General features: G+C 43.3%; 1 protein-coding gene across 1 annotated transcript in view; it reads right to left on the bottom strand.

Annotated features, from left to right (window-relative positions):
* LOC122813775 (sulfotransferase family cytosolic 1B member 1-like) overlaps positions 1 to 26,536 on the bottom strand; it is a 278,964-nt gene that overhangs the window by 93,941 nt on the left and 158,487 nt on the right. The gene's annotated exons all lie outside the window — the stretch shown is intronic.

Here is a 26,536-nt window from a genome sequence, read left to right as displayed (position 1 = left end):
AGCAGGTGGTTCAACAGAAGATGAATATGTGAGGGTGTAGTGCCTGTGATTAGTTAGCAGTAGCATATATGACTCCTCACGTGGACACATGCCAGGTAAGTCATATGCAATGTGTTCACAGGCAACGTACATGTGAACAGGACAAACAGTGACATTCTGTCAAGTGAGACATGGACATACATATAGTAAGCTATGCAGATGGCACTAGGAGTCCACAGAAGCTCTATAACTATGCATTGCAGGTGGAATCAGTATTCCAGGGTAATTGCAAGCAAACATGCATGCAAACAAAGCTACAGTAAACAGGGCTGCATGTAGTCCATTGTACAACAAACAAGCTGTACCACTTCCAGTAGGTAACACTGCAAATATGCAGGCACTATGCACATGTACATGGAAATACACTGGTCAGATGGCTAGGGTCCAGTCTCAGCGCACAAGTGTACAGACCATGTACTGTCAGGATGTACAATAACTGGATGGAAACCCATGTGCTCATACCTGCAGTAATACACATGTCAAATAACAGACACTGAGCCTTCACTCAGTGGTTCCATACGTAGTAGGATGTATGCTACCTGGCCTGCCACCACAGTATCCCTGACATATATGGGGACTCTCCCTCCTGTGACAGTTAGTTTTGTGTGTTGGGGCTGTCTAGCATGGTATGAGATGTGAGCTTGCAGTGCTAGGGTGCTCCTGTGTGTCCTGTACCAGTCGTGTAGTACTGCACACATATCAACATCCTCAAACATCCGCATTGCAGAGTCCAGTGTGGGCAACATGCCACTTGCAGTTTACATGTCCATCACTGCGTATTACTACATTCATTACCTTATCCCCTGTGCTACCTATGTATGTAGCCTTCTGTTGACATCATTACCACCAGTATGCCAACATGTGCAGATGATACACTATGGTACTTACCATGGGTGTAGACAACAGTACATGACAATCACACCCTTACTGCATCAGGCATGCTGTGATATACCCACAATTAATTCAGCACACAGTACTGTTACCAACATGATACTATTACTACACGTCTATGTGGTCACCCTGTGCATCAGCAACATGTTAACCTGTACCTGCACAGTTGTTACAGATTGCAGGAGGTGGCACAGTTTCATCATATGAACAGGGTGTGAACTTGGTATGCCTGAGTCAGCCACCGATACCACCGATTAACATGTATGTGTATGTGTGTTGGTGAGGGACAGCAGTAGAAGGTGGGGCAATGTTGATGCAGTGTGTGCGTGTATGCGGTAGCCCTAGGTGTTGTCAATTCGCATGTGTGTATGGATGCACACAGTTCCACCTCATGGCTGCCATATACTGGTGTTTGTGGACAGCCACAGACTGTACCTGCCAGGTCATACAGATCAGTGTCTCTGGCCACGGACACGGTACCTGTGCCTTGCAGGGGTGCTACGAACCATATCCGGTACCAACCCAGACTGGGTACTGTCATCAGAAGCAGGTGTTCATTGACTGGACACAGATCCCTGTCGGGCATGGCCAGAGCCACGTGCACGTGGTCTCCTGGGGTGGTCTGATGACAGCACAGACCCAGCATTGCTGGGGCTGCTGCTGGCACTACGGGGGCGGCCGCGGCCGTGTTGTCGTCCGTGATGACTGCCAGCTGCTGCTGTTGCTGGCATACGACCACGTCGATGCCTCAACCATCCACCATCGCCCTGGCTCATGGACATGTAGTTGTGGAACCGGTCTAATATGTCCCAACGTCTGCCTATGACATCAGTGAAATCACGGATGGCAGCCGCAATGTCATGCATACTGTCAGTCATGGCTGTGCGACATGCTGTCAGCTCCCTCAGACTCTGTCTGGTGTACTGTTCCATACGTGACTGTGCCTGCATGACAGCCCAAAACATAGCTGAGGTTGTAAGACCTCTGTGGGCACGTCTGACAGGGGCAGTATGCCCACGGATGCTCCCACGAGAACCCCTGGACATCTGTCTGTGTGGTACCATCTCTGGGCCATGCCCATGGCTGCTGTGTGGGGAGGCATGTGCCACAGATACCATATTGCCCTGGTCAATGCCCACTGTATGCTGTCCATCACCTAGGGACATTGGTGAAAAAGGGTGTATTGGCAGGATAACTGTGTGCATTGATGGGGTTGACGGCTGTGTACTGTCAATCGGCTGACCAATGGCAGACCCTGGCATACCTTCCTGGGCCATTACACAAATGCCATCATTATCAGTACCCATGGCACCTGATTCAGGTTCCCTGCTACATGACACCAGAGCAGCACCAGAACCTGTGGGAGGGAAACAGGAAACAGAGTTTACAATGTCTACACATTACCAGTGATGCACACATGCACACATGCACAGGTGCACAGGTGCACACGTACACTTGCACACAGTTTCACACAATTGTACAGTACTCAGTATACGTGATATCAACACACAGACACACCTACATGCATACAAAGAGCACTACTAAATGAGCCTAATATTACTCTTACTATCAAGACTATTACAGGTATTGTTAATACACACTCACCAGCATGGATAGGCTGCATTGCTGTTACACCGGAGGGACCTGCAGAAGTGAAGAAACAAATGTCAGTTGGCACAACTGTGCCATTGTTACTGAGTATGATACAGGTCAGTAGTACAACAGTCGCCTTTCACAGGTCAGCTGCCAATATTGAGGATATCACACTTGCACATTAAATACTATGGTGACAGCTACAAACCAAGGACACACTTCACACATGCATTAACTACCAGTGTACACAACAGTCAACTATACATATGGCATATTACCTGCACGCTCACTATCTTGCTGCTGCGTGGGCCTCCATCATAATGCATGTCTGCTGCTGTTGTTGTTGCTGGCGGACTGGAGCCACTACACTCATGAGTAGTCCCTCCAGTCTGGTGAGTGGGGGATGTGTAGCCACCCCACCACCTGTGGCAACCTGTTGCCTGTGGATATCCGACGCACGCTGACGGACATTTCTGATTAAATCACTGCAGTGATGTCATACCTGCTCATATGTCCTATTATGCGTGCCTATGTCATTTACCCGACGGACCAGGTCTTGCCACAGTGCAGCCCTCTCCTGCTGATTCTGGCTGGTGTGGGAAAAGAGTATTGCATAATCCTGCACCAGGCTCTGGTTTATCTCCTCATCCTCAGCTGTGGAGTAAGTGGGATTCCGTGGGTGAGCCATGTACCTGAAAAAGAAAATAACCTGATATCAGCAATATATGTCAGCAGAATTTGGCACACATACTACACATGCTACTCGACTGTTATGATACAACATATCTCACATATATAGCATATGTCTGTCTATTGGTGGATACACATGTAAATGGCCAGGTATCAGTGCTCAGCCAGCAACTGTGCAACAGTACCTGGCACACTCCATACGACATACTACCAAACCCCAGCAGTCAGAACACTGATTCAGGTCAAGAGCACCTCCTCACTCTGGGGGTTTGTATCTAGGTACTGTATGGCCTACATCATCAACTACTGTGAGCTTACCACACACTAATTGCCCTGGATATACATATCCCACCTCCACCACCAGCACAAACGACTATAGTGAATAACATTGCAGATGCAAACTTTACACTTTGTAACAGTGACATGGTATCCTTTCAGCCCACTGGGCCAGTGGCAGATACAACCCACAATGCTGACCCCTACACATATGCTTTCTACAGACATCTCCGAGAATGCATGGATCATGCAATCCCATATACGACCAAGACACTCTCCACAAAGGGACAGCATCCTGTCTGGTGGACCCCAGCCATAGAAAGATTGTATTACAGAAGATGGAAGCTACTGCAAGACAGAGCATAATTCCATAAAGGGAAGGCATGTCTGAGCAGCACTAGTAAGGATCTATTTTCCATCAAACAAACATCCATGGGCAACTTTGAGAGAGAAATCAAGAGGGACACTACAGATAACCAGAAGGCCTTCTTCAGTTATGTTAGCAACCTGGTCAGAATCCATCCTCTATGCCCATAATTAGTACACAACAACAAATATTTCACTGAAACCACAGATATTGACAACATTTTGACAGACAGGTTCAGTGCAGGTGTCACCCCGCCCTCTCCCCCAAAATAAGACATAGTTATCCCAGCTGACTGTAACCTCCCTGTCATCGCAGATGTCCAGGTGAGAGCCGCCCTCATGAAAGCAGAATACACAACATGACTGGGACCTGATGGTATCCCCTGTTGCATGCTACATAAACTCTGACAGGAGCTAAACACACATATAGAAGTGCTATGTAACACTAGCCTGACTACAGGATATGTACCTGTACACTGGCACAGCAGCAGTGGTTCCACTCCACGAAGGAGGCACCTCAACATACCAATACAATACAACACAATACATTACATTACAATACAATACTATACAATATGCTACTGCCCCTGGGACTACAGCAGCATACTGTTCTGCTACCCTGACCATTGTGACACATGTGGTGTGATGGTACCTGCTGCTGTCACACAGTTACACAGGGTGACTCATATGGCATATTACCTATCTGACTAGCATTCAGCAGGGGTATGTGTGACATGTACTCATGGGGAATCTTGCTTCTTAACACTGTGTGGTTTATTGCAGGGTATGTCTTATCTGTGGGTAGGAACTTTTACCTACACATGTGCTCTCTATTGCAGTGGCATGGACGACACACAGCAGTCATTTAGGTTGTGGATGGTGTGAGGTGTTACTATGGTTGTTGGACATCTATCATGGGTGTGACTTACGTATGTAAATCCGGGAGTGGTAACCTCTATGTGTGTACTCTGTGGTGTTTTCAGTCACTGTGCATTGGTAATGTGTTTGAGTGCATTGTCACAGTGTTGTACATGTCACTGTGTCCTTCTCCATATCTGTAGCTGTCATGTGAGGTCCATACCATGGCATCCATTATGTGGTGTGGAGGGGTACACCGACCTACATGTCCATAGCTGACACACCATGTTTGCTGACACATACCATGTGCAGGTATTCCAGGAATAGTGTGCCACTGTGAATATCATTGGGGCCACTATTGTACACATTTATGACCCTGTTCACCCCTGGCACATGCAGTGGTGGGCAGCCAATCACATATCTGGTGGTTACTGGTGTAGGTGATTTGAAATGGGGTATGGTACTCCGGTTTTGACACTGGTGTTCACTCCATGCCTTTGTCACCAGGCACCTGTTGCAATACATCTGTACACATGTGCCTCACTCAGAATTTATATACATCTCTCTCTCTCTCTCTATATATATATATATATATATATATATATATATATATATATATATATATGTATATAGATATATCTATATGTATATATATATATATATATGTCTGTATACATATACACATATATATATATTGATGCACATATATTGAGAAGGGGGGGCACAGAGGGGGTGAGAGCGACAGAGGGGGTGGGACAGGGGGTGTTGAGGTCGTCATATACAGTCATACCTGTAGATAGTCAGATCAGTCTGTCTATGTATATGTATCTACATATATCTAGATCTGTATGTGTGCATTACATATATATGTTTGTACATATTCTATCTATCTACATCTGCCTATGTATTCCTACATCTCTCTCTATGTATGTATACATATATGCATATTATATATATATATATATATATATATATATATATATATATATATATATATCTATATACATACATACATACATATTTTGACATACATACGTATCCATATGATAGACTGGTATATCAACATGTTTGTCTACCATACTGTATATACACACTAACATACTGCTAAACATACATAACTGTGAAACCTACTTTGTACATTGCACTACAACCTACAGTCAACCTACATTGATATGTGCACATAGATGCTCTCACATACAAATGTATGTACAGCCTTCACTGATAGTTGCTGTATGTCCTCTGCCCTTTACACATCTTCATATACATATGGATACAGACCAATGACACGTATGGAGGGTTCACAGTATGTAGACCTTTATAGTATTACTTTACATTACCTGTGTTTGTCACAGCTGCTTGTGTTGCCGTCTGGTTTTCTGTCCTGCTGCTCCACTTCCCAGTTGTCAGCTTTCAGGTGGCTGTTGCTGAACAGTTTTGTTTGTGTCTGCTTAATTTCAATGTTCCCTGTCTCTCTCTCTCTGTCTGTCTGTCTCTCATGTCCTCCTCAGGGTGCAATGAAAGTATTGCATGTGTGGACATGGAGTACAGCATACTTTTGTAGGTATCTGCATATGCCCATGTGATGGCCTCTGCACCAATTGTTAGCCAGCATTTGCTAATTGCATGCAGCCAGTTGTGTACTGATTGCAGTTCTCACTGTGATTTCAGAACAGTGCTATAAAAAGGTATGTGAGATAGGCGTAGCCCTTTCAGATTTTAAGGGCAAGGACCATGCTGGTATGCTGTGGACAATGTTCTGTGAGTGTAAAGGTTGGTATCTCTCTCATATTTCCAGCTGTGTTATAGATTAACATTCCTCCATTCATTTCTCCAGTTTCCTGTACTAACTGTGTATGTACACTGACACCTACAACTACTACTACTACTGTTAATGTGTGTGTGTGCTTTCCTTTCACTTTTGCTTGCACCTTGTTGCTAAGGCTTCAATATTTGCCTTTTACAGTCACTACTTGTATGCCTGCTAGGTGTCCTGACTGTAGTGTGCTGCTGTAGCTTTCCTATTTTCCATGTACATTCACACCTTGGAATGCTTGCTATATCTGCTAGGGTGTTACAGCATGCAGTGTGGTCTGGCCATGGTGTGGGCCTTGACATCTATTAGGGTATTTGAGTATGCTGCTGAGCAGGCCCCAGAGACTCTCAGGTTCATCTGTTATCTGCCTCATGGAATGGTACATATCAGTGGGGTACACCCATTAAATTGTCTGGTATGCTGCAGTTGTGACTGTGGGTTAGCATGAGCATATGTATTACTACACTTATTCTGCCATGCAAGTGGTGAATACTTTCAGGACTCCACAGTTACCATTGCATGTGTTGTTACACCTTTCTGCCTACTGTTTGTACATTTCACATGGAGTCTGTGGGGCATCCCTGTAAGTCATTCACTGTTGCTATGTCTAGGCTCTTAACTATTCAAATATGGTGGTGTCAGACCTCTCATGTGTACAAATATTTGCAGGTTGTCCACATTTCTGCCTCATATTTTGGTCAATATCTCATGCACAGCTTTTTCTGGCAAATCACTCTGGGCTCAAGTCAGAATATAGTGACAAACATTCAAGTTTCAGACTTCATACCCTTCCAAACATCCCACAAAATGCAGACCCTGTTACTCTCTGAACTGTCTGCGTTTGTTGTAACATTATTTGTAATTTGTCCCTGGTTTTGGGCCTTTGCTCCACATATTTTATTACTTGGTCCGGATGTGTTCCTGTAAGAGGTTGTGGGGTATGGGCAGTGATTATCCTGCTGTGAGTATGTGTGTGGCTTGCAAGGTGCTACAGTGACATTATTACCTACTAGCTACCAACTAGCATGGCTGTTTCTGTTCACACACTACTATTATGGAAATCCACTAGTTTTGACAGTAATTCTAAATGACATGCTTTGTGTACTACACATCCTATATTCCCTTTACATTCATTCCTACTATTACATGATATATTTATTTTAGCAAAAAGTTCTTGTATAAGAGTCATGGCTTAGTGGTAAGTCATATAGACTACTGTTTCCAAGGTCCTGGGTTCGGGACTGCCAGTGGGATTTTATTTTGCTTCTGAACTGACTACAGGACCTGTCAATCAAAGTGACTAAGGCACTTTTAAGCAGTTGTAACTGGGTTAGCGCTGGTTTGCGCGGAGCTCACGCATGCGCATTGGCGTTCAGCTCCGTGCACACAAGCACACACCCGCTTACAACCGCTTAAACGTGCTTACTCTTGCGCACACCCGCGCTATTTTCTTTGAAAGAAATGAAAATGGGGAGACAGGAAAGTGGTGAAAAAGGGGTCACAAAGAGGGTAAGACAGTAGGGAAACAAGCTTGGGTTTTGCAGGAGGGATGTAGGTAAGGCCCATAGCTGCCCATTCCTTCATCAGCAACAGCTGTGCATATGTTTGTAATTTGGTGTGACATTTGATACCTTCCACCCCTGAGAGAGGTGTAAGGACAACAGTAATCCTTGTTGTACAGCCAATTGTAATTGATAGTTTCCATGTCTGGTAGACATATGTGCGGAATGGGCAGCTATGTATGGGGCGTAATTTTTTTGTGGGTACAGAGTGCCCTTTTTTTTTTTCAGGTGAGAGTGGTATGTCAGGTGAGGGAAGTCAGTATAGCTGGGGAGGTAGGTTGGGTAGGTCAACAGACAAGACAAACAAGACGCATACAGGGGCGGTGTATGACATGTGTGAGGGGGTTACACAATTGACGGGGATGGAGGTTTGGATATCCAGAGCCCATGAGCCCACAGATGGCAACAGTGGAACTGATATCACCACCCATGGGCAGTTGCCACTGTTCCTTCACTGCCCAGGACGGGGCTGTGCTGGGGGCTATGTAGGCCGGGCAACAGGCATGCCCGTAAGTTGTGCCACCTGTGCCTCAAGCTGGCGTAGGGGCTAGAGAACAGAGTCCCGGATCTCCCTACGCACCACAGTCCGGACGCTAAGGAGGGTGAGTGGTGGTTCTCCTCCGGCCACGCTTGCAGAGGGGGATGGGCCCCATCCCCTGCAGTGCTTCCACCCGCAGGTGGCACAGGGCCACCGGAGGAGGGTCCAGACTGGGCACTAGTGCCAGGTGCACTCGCCAGCTGAGGTGGGAGAGGTGGGTCCGCTGGAACCCGCCTTCCCTGTCATCCTATGTTTTGCATTATGTCATGACAGTTTGGGTTAGTAACATACAATACCATTCGCAATTAGTTGTAACAGCATGCATTAGTATTCCCATTAACCAAACACCCAGATATTCACACCATTGAACAGCAAGCATAACACATGCATAATTTGAACAGCAATACACAGTTGATTGATGGCAACAGGCCATCAGGTTTGGATGTATGAACAGGGCAGATGCATCAACGGACATGTAAATATTTATGACCCATGAGAACAAATGTCCAGGGGTGTTAATTGTGATTGCACATACCATTTTCATGTGGAATGGATTATATGTGGTTATAGGGTGGGGTGAAGAAAATATTATTAACACCTTCGAATACCAATACATATACTGTACATTTCTAATAGCTACAGATATATATACACACTACTGTTCTAACTACAGTTTCCTATATGATAACTACTTCAGTTTGGTGATATGACTGTTACTGCTACATCAATATACATTTTATTGTTATTCATACATGTTCAATCTGGCTTTGTTCAGCTACATCATCCTGCTACATTTGCTTTATATAGCTATAGACAACTGTGGATGTTTGATATTTCAGACAATCATACTATCTGCATATTGCAGACTGAGAGCAACATATCCAGATTTTGGGGTACACATTCCAGCTGCAGCAACACTTTGGACACATTTCACAGTTTGGTTCTACTTGTCACATTCATTTCATTCTGTACTGACTGCAGTATACTTTATACAGGGGTTATTACTACTTAATTGGTGGATTCATAACTCTTTCTCACACCCTCTCACTTGTTTTCATTTTACTATTCAGGATGGTACTTACTTCTAGGCTTTATTGACATGTTTTACCTGTAGTTATTACAATCCTTTCCAGCAGTCTCACTTCTGTCATGTTTCAGTATTTCAACAGGGATATATTTCACACATGTGAGTTGCTCATCTTCTGCAGCTGTACTTTTCAGCCTGCTGCAGGTTGTGCACTATGATATTATAGGTGGGGCATCTTTATTTCAGAATTTATTTCAGACATTTTTATTTTTCTGTTTGGATTTCAGACTGCAACACACTTTTGTAATCAAGCAATACTTGCAAACACTTTTACACTGTTACTTGCACATTTTATTACTTAGTGACTACACTGCACTCTTTTGCTAACTGTCATACTTTTATATTTCTTTACAGTTACTGGGAGTGGATTACTGACCTGCCTGGTGGTGCAACCGCACCAGCCTATCACCATAGGCTCGTCCGTTCACAGAACGGACACCTGCAGCTGTAATATAAATGAAGTAATACTGGAATACACATCTCCATAATATCAGCTAATTTAATTTCTTACATACATAATTAAATGTAACTTACTCAGTGGTGGGGCGTTGGGCATTTGCCGGGCCTCCTGGATCCAAAGGTTTAATTGGTCCTGCTTGCGTCTCTTCAGGTCCGCATGGTGGTGACGGACCTGCTCAGCAGTCCTTGGAATCCCTGTGGCACTGGTAAGATCATGAGCCATCCAGTCCCACGCCTCAGCCCTATATGCTCCCCACAGGACCTGGCCCTGCATGAGTTGGGCCTCATGATTGTGGACTAGGAGCCAGACCATGTATCTGGACTCCTCAACGCCCCACCTCTATGCTCGAAACAACTACCCTCACCTACACCTGACATTCTGGCTGCAAGTCAGTTCTACAATCGTTTATGTTGTGTATTCCCGCCTATGGGGCTTATATAAGCCGTTTTTCCCGCACTTCTCTATGATTGGCCATTTTGGAATTGTATCCACTTCACAAAACCTGCTTTGTCCTGCTCCACTATCTATTCATTCCTATATATTTGTTATTACTGCATTGCTAAGTACAGCTGTCATAGCTTAGTGGTTCAGTACCTTGACTATGGTGCATGGTATCCTGGGTTCGAACCTGGTCACTGCTTTTTATATTTTATGACTGTCTAGACAGGCTAGGGGGTGAGTCTGTGTAAAGGTAGTTTTGTTACAGCTTGCTCAACATTGCCCGCCAGTTAGCTTGTTAGCGTGGTGCGCAGCTCCGCGCAAACGGGGTGCGCTGGCTTACGCCTCATTTGGCTATCAGCACGCATAGTATGCTCAGCTCAGCAAGGGGCACACAGTTTGAGCGTGTTAAATCACTGCTCAGCTACGGGCACTCTTTGCACCTGTTAAACCACTGCTCACATACGGGCAGATGCAATCACCTTGTTAAACTGTAGCTCAGCTATAGGCATATCTGGCATTTTTTTATTGTTTTGTTACCTCACATTTCTTCAAAATAAATGGACTATTTCATTACATTTTACATAAAATGTGATTTTATATGTGTACATGTTTGTCAGGGACTTGTTTCGTGCTTATTTTGCTAAAAATAAAAGTTGGTGGTGTGGGGGCTTGAACCATGAATGCCTGCTCTTCAGCTGACATCTCTACTGCTACGCTATTGCTTTGTGGCTTACTTTGAATATTTAATTCTTATATGCTTTCCCACTGACTGCTAACTGTAGCTGCACTACGGGCACGCTCGCGCAAACGAGCGCACTCACGGGCAAACATCTTTACAATTTAAAAAAAATATATAACATGTTTATTTATATATTTTATGTTCATAGTCTGTGGGGGCATGTGTTGTGTTGTGTTTATTCACATTTCCGTGGACTCTGTCGTGGGTGTTTACTTTGGGCACTTTTACTCTTCTGGGGGCGTGTCCGCTTGCAGGGCTCGGCCTACAGACACTCCCCCTACTGTCTTACACAGACCGTGTTAGACTTAGGTGTGATTCAGCATGCTCTCATGAATATCCAGAGCATGCTGACATCACTCCGTTTAACTGCAGCCTCCGTGTAAGAGTTACAACTCTTACACGGATGCTTCGTGAATCCTGCCCAATGTCTTTTTCTGAGAAGTGCTTGCTGCTTTTATTTAAATAAAGCCAGAATAAGGCACAGTCTACCAATACAGCAGGGGAATAAAAAATAATATAAATAAAAAGGAAAGAGTATTGCCATCTAGTAACTGTGAGCATAAGGACAGCAAAGCATAGTGAAAGAAGGACTAGCAATTTTAGTGCAATATTCAACTTGATGATCGAAGGTAGCAGTACACAATAGAAAGCTATATCCGCCGTTTTAACCCCTGCCTCAACACATTCCATATCTAGATCTGTAACACTTGGAACACAGTTTGATACTACTGTTATGCCCTAGTTAACAAGGCTTTACAATAGTTTACAACATTCAGAAAGAACAGCGAAAACATACGACAATAGAACACAACTGTGCAGAAAATAACCCGTCAGAACAAAATATTCGCATTACAGGTCTGTAACCTGGTACAATCACAGAGAAATCACATTAGCAAAGTAAAAAAACTGAACACTGTCTTGAGAATAAAACCAGCTTTAATAACAATTAAATGCATAAAATTGAATAAAACATCAGATACGCTAGTTAAATACGTGAACTTCCTATGTAAAATTCATGACTGATTTCATTGCTGACATGTTAAAAACTACTGTTAATTAATTATATTTAGATATTAAATAATATGTTAAGTAAATTAACATTTACATATTAAAATGTTAAATAACATTAAATTCCTACTTAAAAATCCTGATTAAAATATTAGGTCTTAAAATTATTTTATTAAATTTAATTGTAGTCAAATAGTCCCGTGTCAAACTGTCCAATAAATCTTCTCAGAGACAATAAATGTGAATTTTAATTTGAAAGTGTATCCAATTGCATTGAGGTCGAACTGTCCTACTTCCTCCCCGTCTCTCTAACACTGCCATCTAGTGGCTAGATGTAATACTACATAGAATGAATTATGCTCTCTCCAACAATACTGCCACATGCTGTGGCAAATATAAATGACAAGGGACGGTTGTGGGTCTCACTGCAGGACTGTCATTAAATCACTTCAAATAAAAAAGCATCAAAGCAAACCTAGCGATGGACAGCTATTTAATCCATTTTCTCAGCACAGACAGCAAAACTGTTAAGAGTTCAAACAAAAACAGTTAAAATATACAAGTACACATATGACACAGTCATAGAGCTCATGGGTGTAAATGCAATGAGTCTTACCTCATTGGACTATATGAAGAGCGATATGATGGAGCTCTCAGAATATACATCCAAGGCAGATATGAATCTAGCCTTGAGCAGCATTCTATTATCACCAGGAATGATGCTGCAATACAAACAAATGATTGTCAACATCAACGGCTTTCCTTCTGGTGTCATTCAAATGAGGTACAACAGACATCCACCTGGGAGGAGATGGTGGATAATCCTAACTGCTTTCCCAGGGATGTCCTATACCTATCTTCCAAAGCTTTTGTATACTGGGTAAATCATTGCCCACATCCATACTGACTTGTTTAGGCAAAATCAGTCTCATAAAGCTTCCAATATCACAAAATAGAATTTGGATAACATAAAAGTACTCCTTCTCAATGCTAAGAGTCTTAAGAAAAAACTCCACTTCCTATAAGCATTCCTTACCATTAAAAACATTGATATATGCACCGTCATGGAGACATGGCTCAAGATGAATATATGCACCATCATGGAGACATGGCTCAAGATGAATATATGCACCGTCATGGAGACATGGCTCAAGATGAATATATGCACCGTCATGGAGACATGGTTCAAGATGAATATATGCACCGTCATGGAGACATGGCTCAAGATGAATATGTGCACCGTCATGGAGACATGGCTCAAGAAGAACGAAAGTACTCCATTGATGCAGTGCTTCAACTCATACCACTTATTCTGGCCCACTGCACTATAGTTTCATAGTTTAGTTCTAGGCTATCTGCCCTGGGGCATTTATAAGCCTAGCCATGGTGATGTGGCTTTCGCCACCCCATGTAATGGTACAAAAGTGTACAGAATAGATTTAGAATACTGTGCCTCTGTCTAGTAGTGGCACAGGAAGACCCCCTTACATAATAGAATTAGTTTACTGTGCCTCTGTCTAGTAGTGACATAGAGATGACCCCTGGGGTAAACCTACGATCTCCCATCCACTCGTCAAGATTTCTCTTGAAGAGAGTTAGTGAGGGGCTCTGCCTAACATGAACTGGGATTCTGTTCCAGAGTATGGGAAGCCTCTGAGTTATGAATCTGTCCCACCAGCATGTCCTATTCATATTTGTGCTGAGGTTTAAATTTTTAGCTCTCGTGGTTCTGATGGATTTGGATTTTTTGAGGTGGAGCATGTCCATCAATTCCTGATTGGACATGGCCTTGTACGTCAGGCACAGATCTCCTCTGAGTAGGCGGTATGCTACTGAATAGAGCTGGAGTTTCTTTAGTCTGGCAGCATATGACATATGTTGGAGACCCTTGATCCTCTTGGTGAGGTACTTTTGGGGTCTCTTTAGCTGTAGCAAGTGCCGGGTGAGGTACATACCAAATGGGGCATTGTACTCAATCATGGGCCTGATAAGGGAGGAGTATAGGGGTACAATGACCTCCTTTGATCTGGATGTGAATCCCTTCATGATAAGGTGGGCAAGGTAGAAAGTCTTTCTAACCACTTTGGCAATGTGGATGTCAAATGAGAGGTCACTATCGACTTGGGTCCCCAGGTCTCTGATTACTTTTTCTATGCTCAGTGGGTTACTGTCTATGTGATAATTTGTGGGTACTTTGTTTTTCCCAAAGGGGATGACTATAAATTTTTTGGCATTTAGCTTAAGGCCATGACTCCGGCACCAGTTTTCCATTTTAGTGAGGCCTTTCTGTAGGATGTATGTGTCAGCTGGTGTATCGACTATGGCACCTAGTTTGCAGTCATCTGCGAACTTTGTCAGCCACAACCCTCCCATGTTTGCTTTCACATCTGAGAAATAAATGCCGAACAAGAGGGGTCTCAGGACAGAGCCCTGTGGGACACCACTTGTGACTGGCTTTGAGTCTGACATGGCTCCAGCGATTTTGACTTTATGGGTTCTATCCTTTAGTCAATTTGCAACCCATCTTGTGACATATGGATTTACATTTAAGCTGTTGAGCTTGTCTATGATGCCTGAGTGGGGTATTGTGTCGAAAGCTTTAGCCAAGTCCAGGTAGGCTGTATGGACTGCTTTGCCCTCGTCAATGGCTCTAGTGACTGTTTAGAAAAAGTCAACCAGGTTCAAAAGGCAGGATCTGCCCTTTACAAAGCCGAACTGGGTGGGATCAAGTGTCTGTAAGTCCCCCATGTCTCTGTTTATGAGTTCCATAATGATTCTTTTCATAGCTTTGCAGACCAGGCTGGTTAAGCTTATGGGTCGGTAATTACCAGGGTCTGTAGAGGTGCTTCCTTTGTGGAGTGGGACTACTGTTGCTGTACGCCAGTGTTCAGGTACATATCCTGTAGTAAGGCTAAGGTTAAATAGCATTTTTATGTGTGGGTTTAGCTCCTCTTGGAGTTCACGTAGCATGCAACCTGGGATACTGTCAGGTCCCATTGATGCTGTGTTTTTAGCTTTGCTGAGGGCGGTTCTCACCTGGACATCTGAGATGACAGGGAGGTTACATTCAGCTGGGATAAGTATTTCTTCTTTTGGGGGTGAGGGAGGGGAGAAATTTGCACTGAACCTGTCTGCCAGAATGTTGGCAATATCTGTGGGTTCAGTGTATTTTTTGTCATTGTGAACTAACTCTGAACATATCTGAGGGTTTCCGCCCAGGTTTCTAACATAGCAGAAGAAGGCCTTGTGATTATCTTTAGTGTCCATAGCGATTTTTCTCTCAAAGTTGGCCTTGGATGTTTTTATGAGAGAACGTAGCTTTCTACTAGTGCTGATCAGAGATGCCTTCTCTTTATGGGAATTTGCTCTATCATGCAGTAGCTTCCTTCTTTTGTTATACAATTTGTTTATGGCTGGGGTCCACCAGACAGGACGCCTGCCCTTGGCGGAGAGGGTCTTGGTTTTATTTGGGATTGCATGATCCATGCATTCTTGGAGATGTCCATAGAAAGCATTTGTGAAGGATTCTGCATTGTGTAATGTAGTTTCCAATGGCCCAGTGGGCTTAAAGGATACCATCTCAGTTTTAAGAAGTGTAAAGTCGGCTTTTGAGAAGTTTTTCACTGTAGTCTTTTGTGTTGGGGGTGGAGGTGGGATATGTATATCAAGGGTGATTAGTTTGTAGTCAGATCTCACTAGTGAGGGGTATACTTACGGTGTGGAGCACTTTTTCCCCATGTTTGTGATGATCAGGTCTAGTATATTATCTCCCCTTGTGGGAAAGGTGACTAGCTGTTCCATTGCATTTGAATTTATGAATTCCAGGAACCTTTGGGCTAGGATATTTGGGCTAGAATAATGCACCCAGTCTATGTTAAGGTAGTTGAAGTCTCCCAATATGACGGTGTTTGGTGAGACATTCATATCCTCCAATGTCTTCAGGAAGGCTGAATGGGGTTCCTGAGATTGGGAGGGTGGTCTGTAACATGCTACCAGTTGTATAGCCGTTTTGCCTACGGTTAGTTGCACCTGGATGGTCTCTGATGCTTCATGTGTTGCCACTAACCTGGAGGTGTGGGTGTCCTTGATGAATATGGACACTCCCCCTCCCTTTTTGGTTTGGCCTGAGTTTTGAGGCCGAAAAGCATGACACGAGGTATAGCCTGGTAGCGCTGGGGTGCTCTCAGGAGCCTTGAACCAGGTTTCAGTTACTGCACAGACATCGATGTTCTCCATACTGAGGAGTGCTTCGAGAGCCTGCATCTTGAGATTTAGACTTCTGGCGTTGAACAGCATTACCCTTAAGTTTTTTCCATTTTTGTTTTCTAAGGAGGTGGGTTTGTCTTTTGAGCCTTGCCTAAAAAGGCAATATGGGGGTGGCAAGAGCCTTAGCCAATATCTGGAAGCCCAGTGTTGACAGATGCAAGCCGTCCCTTGCAAAGCAGCGTGGCTTGTCCAGCATGTCATCCCAAGCAGACAGACATTGGATCCCCCTAGAATGACACCAGTATTTGAGCCAATTATTAAAGCTGATCATCTTGTCTTTGTATTGTGGTATCATTCTTGGTGAGGGCAAGATGCTGCTCAGGGTCAGGGTCATACCAGCCTGGGCTACATAATCGGAGAGCTCCTCTATGTCTCTTTTCATGTAGTCCAGGGAGGTACATCTCAGGTCATTCATGCCAGCATGGACAATGACAGAGTCATATTTGTACTTGCTTTGGAGTGACCTGAGTGCGTGTGTTATGTGGCGGATCCTAGCTCCCAATAGGCAGCTCACCATTACCCTCTCCTTGTTCAGCATGGTAAGTGGAACGTCAGTGTGTCTGACTATAAAGTCATCTATTACTAGTGTATCAGGCATGGTGTTTGGCCTTAAGGGCTGTGATTGTTTGACACACTGATTTATTGAAGTATGTGTTGCATGTGTTATGTTTTGAGGTGGTGGATTTTTGGGTGTCTGCTTTGGGAGCCTCTGTTATTTTGGTAAGTTTTTTGTTAGAGCCTCCGAGTATGTCTTTGTGTTATTATGTGTTTGGTTTGCAGTTGTGGTAGGTCTATGTGGGACTGGGTTTGCTGTGTGTGTGTTACCTTCTCCTCCTGTCTGGTCTTGCCAGTCCTGAGTTGAGAGAGTTCAGCCTCCAGTTTGGCTATATAGTTGCATCTCTCACATGTATTTGTGTTTGTTGGGAGGAGGACAGGGTTGTCTGTGTACATGAGACAATTGTAGCATTGTCTCAAGATTCCCAGATTAACCAGCTGAACCGGAGAGGATGCTAGTAATCTACCACTCGACATGCTAGAATATTATAAGGGAGTGCTGTGCCTTTAAGGGAAGTGGGTACTCACAGGGGTGGCAAGTGGATGTAGTGCTTACTTTAGTTAGAGAGTGCTTACTTAGAAGAGAGGTTTTGAGAACAAGTGCTAGGCTTATAATAAAGCCTTATATTAAGGCTCTAAAGGCATTGATGTCTCCATATTCTCAAAAAAAAAAAACACCTCCTGACAAATTAAACAAGATAATGGTTTGAACCTCCTCCATTTTCAACTTACTATCAACAAAACCCTTACAGTGTCATAGGATCACAGGAGGGTGATAGGATGTTACCAGGCTAATGGTCCTAGGGCCCTTATAAGCCTAGCCAAGTTTATCTCCAAAAAGAAACCTCAGTCAGCGCCTGTCACCCCTGTCAATGTGGGACACAGGTGGAACCCCTGGGACAAATTTGTGGTTTCCCATCCACTCATCAAGGTTGCACTTGAAGAGGGTCAGCGAGATACTCTGTTTGACATGTACGAGAGGTCTATTCCAGAGATGGGGCAGCCTCTGGGAGACAAACTTGTCTCTCTAGCAGATTTTGTTGATGTCGTATATTAGATTCAGGGCTTTTGAGAAGGAAATATATGAGGAGTTAGACTTACGGATATGGAGCATCTCTAGTAGGGCTGTGTCAGAGATTGTCTTTTAGGCGGGACATAGATCACCTCTGAGCAATCTGTACGATACGGAGTAGAGTGATAGTGATTTCAGCCTGTCCACATACGGCAGGTTTTGAAGGCTATGGATTCTCTTTGTGAGGTATTTCTGTGACCTTTCCAGTTAGTGCAGATGTTTGGACAGGTACATACCAAACGGGTTTTATACTTAATCATTAGTCTAATGAGGGAGGAGTACAGAGAGGTAATAACCTTTTACTTATGAGATGAACCAAATAAAATGCTTTTCTGACCACTGCCACCATATGATGGTCGAATGTGAGATTATTATCAACCTGAGTACCCAAATCTCTTATCACAGGTTGTGTGCTTAGGGGGTTGCCATTGATGTAATCAGTAGGGGCCATGTTTTTGCCAAATGGTATGATGATACATGTTTTTTGCATTTAGCTTAAGGCAATGACTTTGGCACCAGTCATTACTTGCTGTGACACCCTCTTGCAATGTGTTAACATCATTTGAGGAGTCAATGACAGCACCCAACTTACAGTCATCTGCAAACTTGGTCAGCCACAGGCAGTTTGTCTTTGCCTGGACCTCTGAGAAGTAGCTGCCAAGCCATAGGGGTCCCAGGACAGATCCCTTTGGAATTCTACTAGTAATAGGTCTGCTATCAGAGGTGGAAGCGACTATTTTGACATTGAGGGTCCTGTTGGTGAACCAGCTGGCCATCTACCTGATGAGATAGGAATTTACACCAAGTTGTGTTAGCTTCTTGATGATGCCCAAGTTGGGGATTGTGCCAAAGGCCGTGACCAAGTCAAAGTAAGCTTTCCCTCATCCAGGGCCTTGGTGACAGTCTCAAAGAAGTCAAACAGGTTCAACAAGCAAGATCTGCCCTTGACAAATCAGAACTGGGTGGGGTCAAGTGCTTGGAGATTGCTTATGTTCTTGTTTATGAGATCCATAATAATACACTCCAAGGCTTTACAGATCAGACTTGTCAAGTTAATGGGGCAATAGCTTCCAGGGTCAGTAGTGGGCACCACATCAAGTTAATGGGGCAATAGTTTCTAGGGTCAGTAGTGGTACCACCTTTGTCCAAGAGGATGGCAATGTTCAATGGCGAAGCTAGTTCTTCTTGGAGATGGTGCAGAATACAGCCTGGGACACTATCGGGTCCCATGGAAGCTATGTTCTTTGTCTTGGATAGGGCCTTTAACACTTGATCTATGGAGACAGGAGGTGTGCGACAAGTATGTTTGTGCTGAACCTATCTGCTAGCAGGTTGGCTAAGTCAACAGGATCAGTGTAGGTAATCCTGTTAAGTACTAATTCGGAACAAACTTGGGCCTTGCCATGGAGGTTTCTGATGTAACTGAAGCAGGCTTTGTGGTTTTCCTTTGTTTTGAAGGCTAATTTAGATTTATAACTGGCTTTGGAGGTTTTCAGTAGTGATCTAGTTTGCTTGTTGAGGCTAATGAGGCTAAGGAGTTTTTCCAATTTGGAATTTGTTCCTTTTTACCCTTGGGCAACAGTTTCTTCTTTTTGTTTTAAAGCCTGTTGATAGAGGATGTCCACCAAACAGGTTTGTTTTTCCTTGAGGAGCAGGTTTTAGTTCTGTTGGGTATGGCTGAGTCCATGCAGTTGAACAGGTGCTTGTATACTGCAGTGGCAAACTGTTCAGCATAGTTGTCTTCATCCTCTAAGGGTGTTGGTGGTGTGAAGCTGCTGATACCCTCCCTTAGGAGACTGTATTAATCTTTTGAGAAGTTTTTTAGCTTGATTACGGCTCTGGGGAGGGGGGGGGGGTTGGGTAGATAGAAACTTCGAATGAGACAGTCCGATGATCTGATCTCACCAGGGAGGAATGTACTATGGGAGACGTGTAGCGGTCACCCATATTGGTGAGAACCAAGTCCAGAATGTTATCTCCCCCATTGTGGGAGATAAGACCAGCTGGTCTTGTGCATTAGAACTGATGAAGTCAAGGAATCAATGAGTGAGTGCATTAGTGTAGGAATAGTTCACCCAGTCTGTGGTGGGGTAGTTGAACTCACCAAGGATCAAGGTGGTAGTGGATACCTTGATGAAGTCAAGTAGATTCAGGTTTAAGAGGAATGGATATGGTGAGTCATGGAGGGGGGGGGGTCTATAGCTGGCTATAACTTGGATGGGTGTCTTGGCAACCACCAGTTGCACCTGGAGTAGTTCCAGTGTGTCATGCTGCCAAACCAGTCTGGAGGTGTGCCTATCCTTAATGAAGATAGAGACTCCACCACCCTTAGAATTCCCGACCTCATTTTGGGGTCAGAATGTGTGGAAAGAGGTATAGCCAGGAAAGGCAGGGGTGCTCCCCGCAGCCCTGAACCAAGTTTCCATGACTGCACAGGCATCAGCATCTTCCAGTGCAAGGACAGCCTCCAGTGAGTGAATTTTCAGGTTAAGGCTCCCAGCATTAAGCAGCATGACCTTCAATTTGCTTTTTGACCGATCTTTTATGTTGAAAGATTTGTCTTTGGGACATTGCCTAAAAAAGGTACAATGGGGGAGACAAGGGCCTTGACCAGTATTCGGAATCCCAGTGATGACAGTTGGAGACCATCTATGGCAAAGCATAGAGGCCTGTCAACCATGTCATCTCAGGCAGACATATACTGAATCCCCTTGGAATGGCACCAGAAACTAAGCCAATTGCTGAAGTCAATTTTTTTTGTTGGTATTGTGGTATCATTCTTGGTGAAGGTAGGATGCTGCCTAGAGCTATGGCCATACCTGCCTGGGACACATACTCTGAGAACTTAATAATGACTCTCTTCATATAGTCCAGGGAGGTACGTCATAAGTCATTCACACCAACATGGACAATTACAGAGTCATACTTGTACTTGTTGTGGAGAGACTTAAGTGCATGCATGATGTGGCGAATTCTGGCATCAGACAGACAACTTACCATGACCTTCTCTTTGTCGAGCCTGGTGAGGGGGGCATCTCTATGTCTCACAAATGAGTCATCAATGACTAGTATGTTTGGTTTATTGTTATGCCTTCTGGGCTGTGATGGTTTATTGTTTTGCCTTATGGGCTGTGTTTGTGAGACACTGGTGTGTTGTCTGCTGTGTGTGATTGGTGTTGTGTGTGGAATGTTTGTGAGTGTGTTTTGGAGGTTTCTGCTGTTTAGGTAAGTTTTTATTGAGGACCTCTGCATTGGTGGATGTCAGTTGTGCTTGGCCACATGATGTGAGTGGTGTGGTGTTTGTGCTGGCAATCTCCTCTTTGTCAGTAGTGCTGACTGTGGTGTGAGACAACATGCATTCCAGGTTACTGATGTAGATGCATCTCCCGCAAGTAGAAGAATTATGTGCTAGGAGAAGAGGGCATAAACATGAGGCAGTTGCTACTCTGTCTCAGTATACACATGTTGACTAGGCTGGCAGGAGAAAGTGATGGGAATTGTCCAGACATAGTGTTCCGAATACTTGGGCAGACTTATGAAGACAGGGGTTTGATAAGGGTTTGTCCAGAAGAGTGTAGACCACAAAAACCTTTTTAAATGTAAAGTAACTGGCCTGAAGCACAAGTGCTAAAACCAAAACTAAGATGCTTAGAATAACAGATTAATCGGGCTACTAACAAGCAGTAATAAATGCAGCAGAATAAAAGCACGTAAACACTTGAGCATGTAGCAAAAATAAGGTAATAAAGTAGAAAGAACACAATTACAGTAAAGCAGCTGAATGAAATGTAATTTTTTTTTTTTTGTGGAGAGGGAGGAAACAGAAATAGTTCAGGATTAAGAAACTAAGGGAGTTGGCCTTCCCAAATGCTCTCTCTGTATTCAGTAGACTGAGCTGATGAGATGGGACAGGGAGGAATGTCCAGATTCAAAGTAGCAAGGAGGCAGTCCTTCCCAAATGATCTCACTGTGCTCAGTTGAGTGAGCAAATGAGATGGGAACGGGAGGAGTGACCAAAATCAAATTTGCTGCAGGGGCAGGCAATTCCAAAGCCACCAAGTTTAAGTTGAGAGGAAGGTTGGGAACAAACAATGCAGACACACAGAGGCCAGCAATAAACAGCGAAACAAATATATAAATGCAGTACAGTGCAAAGCAAGTGCAAAAAAGTATACAGTACCTATCTCAGTTTGGCATATCAGATGGTTATAGAATCCAAGACAGTCAGGTAAATAGCCTTGCTATATCAGTTCTGCACAACTTCACAGAAATTTATCACATCATAGATAACGATAGGGCTCCGTCTATGCCCCCCTCAGTGCATATCTCTGACCTAGCTAGTATGGAGTACCTATACATTAAGACAAACACCATTCAAGATGACCTTACTACTTATAAAGAATCCTTTACTGTCAAATTTTATGAACATGTAAATAGCTGCTGAGAAGCATCTGCCTCCCTTTGAAGGTAATAGAATGCAATATTTAAAAAATAAACTCCTGTGGTGGAGCATTAATGTAAGCAGGCTCTATAATAAAAGAAAATAAAAACTCATTGCATGCAAAAACAAGTTTAACTTTCAGGATGCCAAAAACATTCTTGCTAAACTTAGCAAGGATCAGTGGATCATGATAACATCATCCAAAGCCAGATATGAGGTAAAAATAGCCTCCCAGGTGGAGGATAGCCACAAAACCATTGTTAATTATGCGAGAAACCACAGAAACAATGCCCTGCACTGTGCAAAGCTAATAGTAAATGACATCACATACTCGACACAGAGGAGATAGCCAATCTACTAGTGGGCACATTTAACTCAAACTTGTCCCCCTCTGCCCTCCTATACTTCCCAAATCACAAACTCATATCTACAACCTCCCTCAGATCTCCAAAGAACAAGTCACTATCCAAGGCTAAAAAATATCACTTCTATGGGACCAGGTAACATATCAAGCTCACTAATGGCCAGCCTGAGACAGAACTCAGGGCCACTGCAGAGGCTATTCAGTATCAGCCTCCAAATAATCATAGTGCCAGACAAATAAAAGCAACACTCATCACCTTGAACAAAACTGGTGCATCAATGGACCCAGGTAATTATAGACCCACAAGCCTGAACAGCATCATCTGTAAAGCTATGGAAAGGATCATTATGAAATTAACATATAAGGATATAAGTAACCTAACAACTCTTGACCCAGGCCAATTCTGATTTGTCAAGGGAAGATCCTGCCTACCTAACATGATCAATTTCTTTGAAAAGGTTACTAGAGCAATGGATGAGGGTAATTCAGTACCCAACACATATCTAGACCTCCCAAGGACAGTCAACTCCATCCTACACTCTGGTATTATAGATAATAAATGTAAATCCCTATGTCACTCATTAGATAGTAAACCGGCTCAGTTAACAAAACATAAGAAAATGCTTTTGGCTGCTTTACTTCCACCAGAAGATCTGTTATGGTTGGTGTACCCCAGAGTTTATTCCTTAGGCCATTCTTCTTTGGCATTTACGTCTTGGTGGTCAAAACAAATGCTATGGTTTTATGGTTGACCAAGTTTGCATATGACTGTAAACTTTGTGTCATCCTAAACTCCCCAGAGGACATGAAAATCCTCAAAAGGGGCCCTTCCAAAAGAAAATAGCTGGTGTGAAAACCATGGGCTGAAATCAAATGCCAAGAAATGCATAATCATATCCTTCAGCAAGCATGACTTCCCTTGTAACTATTACGTTGACAAAACACCCATAAAGTTGATCCTGTAGTCATGGATCTGGAAAGCTATGTCAACAATGAACTGTTCTTTGATCATTGTATACCCATTACTATAACGAAGTCTGTTTTCATCAGCATAGCTTATATATAAATTTGTGGCACACAGGTCCAGGGATGTAACTCAACTCTCATTACTTTGTTCTTTAAGTATAATGCCTCTTTTAGTAAGTACATGTCCAAGCACTTGTCAAAACTTGAAAGAATGCAATGTTTTCTTGCTAAGAAATCAAGACCCTAAACTAAATATTACGCAGATCATCTCAAAGCCTTGTCCCTCTTCTCAGTATCATACAGGCTGTTAAGTGGCAAACTCTGTCTTGCATACAAAGCCTCAACAGACTGTATCCTTTCTGACCTATTACACATTTGCAAGTTCATAGTTAGTGTGGACACCCATTCAAGGGATCTCAATCTCTTTTGCAACATAAATAAGACATACTGGAGGGATAAGTATATATCACAGACAATATCACTTGTATGGAGCCATCTTCCACTCCACATAAACCAAAATACTTCTTACTTCTTATTAAGAGTTCTTACTCTATTGAGATGTAATTTAGATGAATGAATGTGAAACAGTAAATTCACCCCCCAGCGTAGCAACCATGTCCCCCATGGATAGGGGCAACAAGTAAATGTCCTAACATTCCTTGTTTTGTCCACCTCTGGGTTATTCATACACAGAACACAAAGGTCAAAAAACTGCCTTGGGAATTGAAGGCAAGGCTTCTTAAGATCCTCACTGATCAATAGCTTACTAAGTACTTATGAACCTATGAGAGGTAAATACAAAAACAGAGTGATAAAAGGAAGTGGGGGAGAGGAGAGAGGCAAAAAGGACATAAGAAAGAAGGAGACACAAGATGAAAAGTGTTTACATGACACAGAGAGGCAGATAAAGTGGGAAATCTGGGCATTGACTTCATCAACACCATTCACTCCATAACCACAACAAAAAAAAAACAAAGAACAGTCATGTTACACTAAAACTTCCACTTTGTGACCACAGAAAGCTGTGCAATATTGTATCACAATAACAAGCTCAGTATATGTGGATTTGTGCCACATAACGACTGCCTCATGGCTGAAAGATGCCCAGCTATAACATCAACCCACTTGCCTAGTTAATAAACACATTAATAAAAAAAGCGTTGATATCCCTTGCGTATCAGTATCCTCACAGAGTTCGAGAGAGAAAAAAGGGAAAAGTGGCAACACATCAGTGATAGGAAGATACAAGTGCAGACCAACTCCTCTGCACTGTACCCAGCGACATTTGTCAAGATCTGGTGAAATATGGCCTCATCCTGTACTCAGTTTAGATAAGTTTGGCAGAAAGTTAATAGAAAACTGGAAAATAAGAAGCTGCATAAAAAATGATTTCCTTTTGAAGCTACCAGTTCACCATAAATGGTCAGCCACCATCTGAGGTGTAAGACAGAGCAAAACCTTAGGGTGATAGACAGCATTAACCCACAAGCTATACAACATCCACAAATTACAGAAAGCAGCACTGAGTCACCACTGAATATCTGTAAATGCTGAGATGGAATTCTTAAACTGGGCAATCAAAAAAGATATCCCTTCTCCCACTGGACAGCACCCCATGCACAGAATCTTTATACCTGTGTGCCAGGTTACCTTTTTTATGACCCATGCTGCACCCATTGTGCTTAAATTATGGGACAATTGCTTTATCATAGCCCCTGATTCACAATCCCTTTTCAAAATAGAAGGTCATCATGTAAAACAGCATTTCAGTAAGAACAGTTATTGTGGTATTACATCTAAACAAATCCCTGTATGTTCTATCTGTACACACAGCCATAAAGTTTCAGGAGTGCAGGCAAACCCGAAAAGGGGAATATGAGGGTCCCCTCTTTAGACTTCACTGTTAATTATAACAGTGATATGGTGATTGTTTACAGGCTTGCTCATGTGCAAGAAATGTAAATCAACAAATAAAAGCTCTCTCTTTAGCAGCAGTGCCTTGCAGTGCTCAGGCTCGAATCCGTACATTGAAAAATCATCCCTTTTACTGTACAGTGTAGGCAGTCCAGTACTACAGTTTTCAATCTTCCAAAGAGGGTTTACTTCTCACTCATTTCTGTCATCCAGAGGCCATGTTTATATTTTTGTATCTTCTTCAGACAAACATGAACATCTCCTTTTCTCTCATTCACTTTCCCGTTTCTTTTTCTTCTCCCCTACCTTTCCCTGGGAAGTGCACAATACATCCTCTCCCTGTACAGTGGATGGCTCCACTGTCCTTGAGTATGAGCTGCACAGAAGGAAAGCACCACAGGGTCTCTCTGGCCAAGCCAAGCTGCTTTCGAATAGTCTCCCTTACATGGTGAGGTCCACTACCCCTAAGCATTTTCTATGCTGTGCAAAACAGCACAATGTGCTGTTTTAGGGTCACTTGGTAAAAAGTAGGACACATCAGGATAAAACAGAACAGTTTCCTCAACTAGTCTGGAATCCTAGATACAAAAAGCATGT

Source organism: Protopterus annectens, chromosome 10.part0 (genome assembly GCF_019279795.1).
Source record: "Protopterus annectens isolate FY-2018-M chromosome 10.part0, PAN1.0, whole genome shotgun sequence".
NCBI lineage: Eukaryota > Metazoa > Chordata > Ceratodontiformes > Protopteridae > Protopterus > Protopterus annectens.
The sequence above is the reverse complement of the archived record's forward strand: the minus strand, read 5'-3'. Positions and strand labels throughout refer to the sequence as shown.